A 6,630-nucleotide genomic window follows, 5' to 3' on the forward strand; every position below is an offset into this window, starting at 1 on the left:
TTAACTTGAACTTTTGTATTTTGAGGGGTTGTTAACTATAGACAAACTATATATATATATATTCTACAAATCCAAATCACTTGAGATTTTGAGCATATATTCTTCAAAAATAGAATAATCTAATAAAAATAATAATTCAAAAAATATAAATTGACCAAAATATCTCTGAAATATTAAGAGGGTATTTTAGTCAATTTATATTTTGTAAATTATTTTTTATATATTTTTATTAGGTGCGCCTTGATGAGTAGAATGTACGCCTAAATTTTTAAATGATTTGGATTGGTAGAAAAAAAATAAAAATTCAAATATGAAATTAGATCGTAATTGTCAAATCATCCCAAATTCAATCTCGGTCGTTGGCTGACATTGTAGTAGTCAGCCTTTAACAGAATATATATATATATATATATATATATATATATATATATATATATATATATATATAGCGAGAGAGAGAAAGAGAGAGAGAGAGGAGAGAAATTTTAAGCGTACATTTCATATAGACCAAATTCAGGATGATGATCTTATCTGGACAGAATCCTCTGATTCTTCCAATACTTCTGATACAGAATCATCTAGTCCAAATAATGATTGTAGTTGTCCTATACCTACACATAATGTACATACACTTACCCAAGAAGATACTTTCATCCTGGACATTATTGACAAAATTAATGATCCAGATGAAAAAAGATCTGTCATTACTCAATTTATTTCTATAACAAAAAATAAAGCAAATCCACCTCCCATCAATAAATCTCCTGATGAATACAATTTTGCTTCAATAATGAAGAGAGTAAGTGAACAACATACTTCTCAATAACAAAAAGAACCTACAATTTGAGATCTTAAAAGAGAAATTAAAGAAATAAAAAATGAAGTATTCCAATTAAAGAATATGATTAAATCTTTAGAGTTACAACAACTGTCTCAACAAGATACTGATACTGATGAAATAGAATTTGATCAACTTATGACATATGAACCAGATCCACCATCAGATATTCCAGAAACTTCAGAAGCCAAACCACATATAACCATTCCCTCTGAAAATATAATAGACAAAATAGTAATTCAAAAATGGTTTGTTCAAGTCAAAATTATAGTTGCAAAAGATTATAGTCTTGAAACTTCAGCCTTAATAGACTCAGGCGCCGACTTGAGTTGTATCAATGAAGGTCTAGTACCTTCCAAATATTTTGATAAGACTACTCAAATATTAAATACAGCAGATGGAAGTAGATTATTTATCAATTATAAATTATCTAATGCTTCTGTATGTAATAATCATCAATGCCTTGATACACCATTTATTATGGTAAAAGGATTAAGCCAAGCGGTATTACTTGGAGTCCCATTCTTTACTTTGCTATATCCTTTAACCATAGATCAAACAGGAATATCTTCAACTATTCAAAATATACCAGTACATTTTAATTTTATCCATAAACCAAAATTAAAAGAGTTGAATAATGTCAAAAGTTAGTTACAGAATAAAGAAAGATTTCTTTGCACCTTAAAACAAGAACTTAAATATAAGTCTATTGAAGAACAAATAAATACTCCTTCAATTCAACAAAAAATCAAATCAATACAACATCATATAGAAACTTCTATATGCAGTGAACACCCCAATGCTTTTTGGGAAAGAAAAAAGCATAACATTAGTCTACCATATGAACAAGGATTTGATAAAAAACAAATACCTACAAAAGCTAGACCAATACAAATGAATATTATCTTATTAGATATGTGTCGCAAAGAGATTACTGATCTCCAAAATAAAAAGCTCATAAGACCAAGCTCCTCACCTTGGAGCTGTACAACCTTTTATGTCAATAAGAATGCTGAAAAGGAACGAGGAGTTCCTAGGTTAGTTATAAATTATAAACCTTTAAATAAAGTTTTAAAATGGATCAGATATCCTATACCTAATAAAAAAAATTTATTGGATAGAGTTGCTCAAGCTTGTATCTTTTCTAAATTTGATATGAAATCTGGATATTGGCAAATCCAAATCCAAGAACAAGATAGATATAAAACGGCATTTAATGTCCCATTCGGACAATATGAATGGAATGTTATGCCATTTGGCTTAAGGAATGCTCCATCTGAATTTCAGAAAATAATGAACGATGTTTTTAATGCATACCATCAATTCATGATAGTATACATAGATGATGTTTTGATTTTCTCTGAATCTATAGATCAACATATTAAACATATTAATACTTTTATAAATGCAGTCCAGAATGCTGGATTGGTAGTCTCAGCAAAAAAGATTACTTTATTCAAAACCAATATTAGGTTTCTTGGCCATATGATTCACCATGGAACAATTATTCCCATAGATAGATCAATACAATTTGCTGATAAATTCCCTGATCAGATACTTGATAAAAAAGAACTCCAAAGGTTCTTGGGATGTTTAAACTATGTCAGTGATTTTTATCCTAATCTTGCTATCGATTCTAAACTTCTATATGATAGACTCAAAAAGAATCCTCCACCATGGACCAATATTCATACCCAGGCAGTACAAGTAATCAAACGAAAGGTAAAGACTCTTGATTGTCTTTCACTTCCACATCCAACTGCTTTCAAAATCATAGAATGTGATGCTTCAGATATCGGTCTAGGCGGTATTCTAAAACAAAAGATTGATAATAACGAACAATTACTTCGATATACTTCTAAAGTTTGGAATTCCACACAAAAGAATTATTCAATGGTCAAAAAAGAACTTTTAGCCATTGTCCACTGTGTTTCTAAATTCCAAAGTGATGTTCTTAATCAACCATTTCTTATACGAACTGACTGCAAAGCAGCCAAAGATATTTTACAAAAAGATGTTCAAAATTTGGTTTCCAAACAAATATTTGCTCGATGGCAGGCTATATTATCCGCCTTTGATTTTTCCATCGAACACCTTCCCGGGTCTTCCAACTCACTCCTTAACTTTTTAACCCGTGAATTTTTGCAGGGGGGGAAACACTGACACAGACGACGAATCACCACTGTCCCTGGCATTACAGCTGTTCGAGGAGAATAAAAATAATAATATTTCACTTTCACCTTCACCCAGTCCAATGGGTTCTCAAGGCACTTCTCGCCGAGACAAACAACTCATGTCGAATATAATACCATTTGAAGGGGAACCTTCGCCTTTGGCAATTCGTTCACCTTCTCATTCTCCTATCCACCAAATCGCCTAGCAACTGCTTCAAAACCTATATATTCTCCAACCCAGACCAAGTCTGCTTCACAATCCAATATACCCATGTCTTCTTATATAGAAAGAGCTTATCTCATGGATATTATTATCGATGAGAAACATGTCAATACAGAACCAATAAAACTTGCTCCTTTATATTTGCTCAATCATCTCAACCCATCCATTGCTATTCTTATGGAAACGAGATCCATTTTCGTTGTCCACTATTATCAACAGAATACCAGGACCATTGCATATTCCAAGGTCCAAATTAAAAACTTACTTTCCTATGAAGAGTGGGGTTGCAATCCCGCGTAAGGAAAGAAACTTCACAACCCAGACTTTTCTTATAAATATTATAAATATGGCGAATATATTGAAGCTTGGCATAAGTTTTTCTATTACCAAAATCCAAATAACACACACAGCTGGTACATTCAGTTTCGGCTCCCTATTTTCGAAAGATTCCCCACATGGTTTAAAAATTGGTTTTTTGTGTGGGGCTCAACATCTCAAATTTTACCTCCTGCTTTCAAAACAGTAAAAGAACAATTCAAAGAATATAACCATGCTGATAATACCATTGATATCCATTTATATTTCATGACCTTATACCAAATCCCATGGATCATGAAATGGGATTATTCAATCTCAGTTGATACCACTGCTGACTATTCTTATATTCCCAGACTTGATAAAACTATCTCTTTTAAGTGGTGGGACATATTCAATATGGACCCTACAACACTCACTCCCAAAAGAATACCCAAGCCAACCTCTGAGAAACAACCAAGTCCTCATACTACTAATACCTCCTTTGATTTCCCAACCTATTTACGAAATATGCTCCAGCAAAACCCCAATGCGTCCAAAGAGACCTTAGAAAACCAAATGAGAGAAATATTTGCTGAAGCTGGGAAAAAACCAGTTTTTTCTGAAGAGACTGTACAATCATCCCCTTTACACACCAACCAATATCTTAATCTCCTTGAAGAAGATCCAGATGAAGAAACAGAACCGGAAGAAGACGACCCGGATGAATTCAGTCAAAGACCATGACCATGAAGAAATCAATAAGAAAGACTCATCAACCATCATCACTGACAAAGCCATCAATAATTGAAGAAAGACTCATCAACCATCATCACCGACAAAGCCATCAATAATTGAAGAAAGACTCATCAACCATCATCACCGACAAAGTATAAAGCATCACCGACAAAAAGCACCATCAACAGTCATCACCGACATATACTGACAAAAGAAGATGCTGTCACTATAGCCATTTATATATACGCCAAATATGTCACTGTAGCCATGTATAAATACGCCAAAAAAGTCACTGTAGCCATGATAGGAAGCGACAAAGGGAAATACTGTTCCCAGATGCTTCTTTTTCCTTTTTTGTCTTCTTTTGTTTTTGTTTTACTTCTTTACGTCCTCTCATCTTGCTTTATGTCTTCTCCTCCTGCTTTCTGCTTTATTCTTTGCTTCGTAGCGAAGCAACTCCGCCTATATAAGGACCAAGCCTTCTCCATTTGAGGCAGGGTCGAAACTTCTCTTTCTCCCATTTCTTCCTCAGCTCCTCTCTTCTCTCTCCCAGAGCTCCTTTCACACAGAGCTTCTCTCTCATAGAGCTCCTCTCTTCTTCTCTCTCTGATCCTTGGAAATACAGCAATACTCGAGCTATCCTGACCTTCATAGCTCCAAACATTTACCAGGTTTTATCCCTCTTCTCTATCTTTTAATATCTGATGTGTGACTGCAATTTAGACTCTCTTCCTTCATACTGCCCGCATCACTGAAAACTCTTTTCCAGTTACTGCATCTGTACTCAGTAAGTTTTATAGTATTTCTGTTTTCTGTACTCAGTACTTCTGTTTTCAGTTTCTCTGTTATCTATACTTCTGTTTTCAGTCTATCTTATGTTTTTTTGTCTATCTTCTGTTTTTCTGTCTTCTGTTGCTTCTCTACCTTCTGAGTAACTGTAAAATATAGTTTATGAGTGACTGTAAGTGTGTTTCTTTCATTGTAATTATGTGCTACTAGTGGTTTATAAATAATGTCAAGTTTGTTATGAATTTTCACTATGCATTTTAAAATACTATTTAGTATAAAAATAGGAGACTTGAATTATGCTCAGTGGTTAGTAATAGATGTATCTGTTATCCCTCTTATTTGCATAATACTGTTCATTCTTAATTATTATAGAATTCTACAAGAACTAATTAAATACAATAGTCTCATATTTACATATCTACTCTAGATTCAATTATCACATGCAAAAATATGATAAATAGGATCGGACTGTAGATCCTGGGCGTTTGTGGTATCAGAGCCATACAGTAAAACTGTGCAAACAGGAAACTGTTTATACAGTACATGAACAGTAACCTGTCCTAATAGTTCACTAGTCCTGTTGAGTAAAAGTTATACTAGTACTAAGGAAACCTACTTAAATTTACCACTAAGAAAGTTGGTCCGAGAGTTAAGACAAGAGACGAAAGGACAAGTCTAGGCAAAGTACCCGCCAAGGCCAGGAAGAGCCGCTTAGGGGAACACGCTGGACCCTTGATCGTCCAGATTGTCATTATCTGCAACCTACAGATGGCAAATTTAATTAGGAGTCTTAAAAGTAATAGTACAACTTCATCTCAAACACTTAGAGTGAAAAATAAGGAACAAATCATAATAAATGATATTGAAGAACATATAAAAAATTGGAATATACCAAAGGTACCAATACATGACATTTATCATAAGGGATCATTTAGATTTAAGATGGGTTATGCCATCATGACAGTAGAAGAAAGTTTATCTGTAACTCAGAATCAAGAAGACTTTCAACTACTATCAAGAAAAGTTATTGAAAAACATAAAGAAAATAATTACAAATATTTACACATTGGCCTCATTCAAATAGCTGTTAAACCTTTGACCCGACTAGGGTTGAACACCTCAGTGCTTGTATGCCTAAGAGATACAAGACACAATAATTTCACAGACTCACTGCTTGGCATGGTTGAATCAAGCCTATGTAGTGGTCCAATATATTTTAACTGTTTTCCAAATTTTTCGGTTTCTTTAACAGATCCAAATATTCTAGACATACTAACAATAAATTTAAAAACTCATGGTTTTAATATGACACATGGTTCCCAAAATTTAGCTATAGTCTACAGAATATATTACAAAGTCATGAACACCTTATGTCAAAATATTATGAGAATAGATAAAAAAGATCAAACTGTACTATTTCAAACAAATATGGAAAATCGCATACTATAGTACCCAAAACCATTAAGTGGTCAGACATTGTTCTACCACAGTCATGGGCACTACAACATGCAAATCAACCCCAAGAAATTCCAAGAAATAGTATTCCAAATCAAATAATAGAACATCCCGATGGA

General features: G+C 33.4%; 1 long non-coding RNA gene across 1 annotated transcript; it reads right to left on the bottom strand.

Annotated features, from left to right (window-relative positions):
• Positions 1-687: 687 nt before the first annotated feature.
• Positions 688-5,818, bottom strand: LOC148782781 (uncharacterized). Its single transcript, XR_016050836.1, has 2 exons — positions 5,745-5,818; positions 688-1,049 (listed from the first exon to the last, which is right to left on the bottom strand). It is a non-coding gene; the product is annotated as an uncharacterized LOC148782781 (long non-coding RNA).
• Positions 5,819-6,630: the final 812 nt, after the last annotated feature.

The sequence above is a fragment of the Amborella trichopoda genome, chromosome 3 (genome assembly GCF_054954075.1).
Source record: "Amborella trichopoda isolate Santa Cruz 75 chromosome 3, AtrichopodaSantaCruz75HAP2 v2.0, whole genome shotgun sequence".
In the NCBI taxonomy this organism is placed as follows: domain Eukaryota; kingdom Viridiplantae; phylum Streptophyta; class Magnoliopsida; order Amborellales; family Amborellaceae; genus Amborella; species Amborella trichopoda.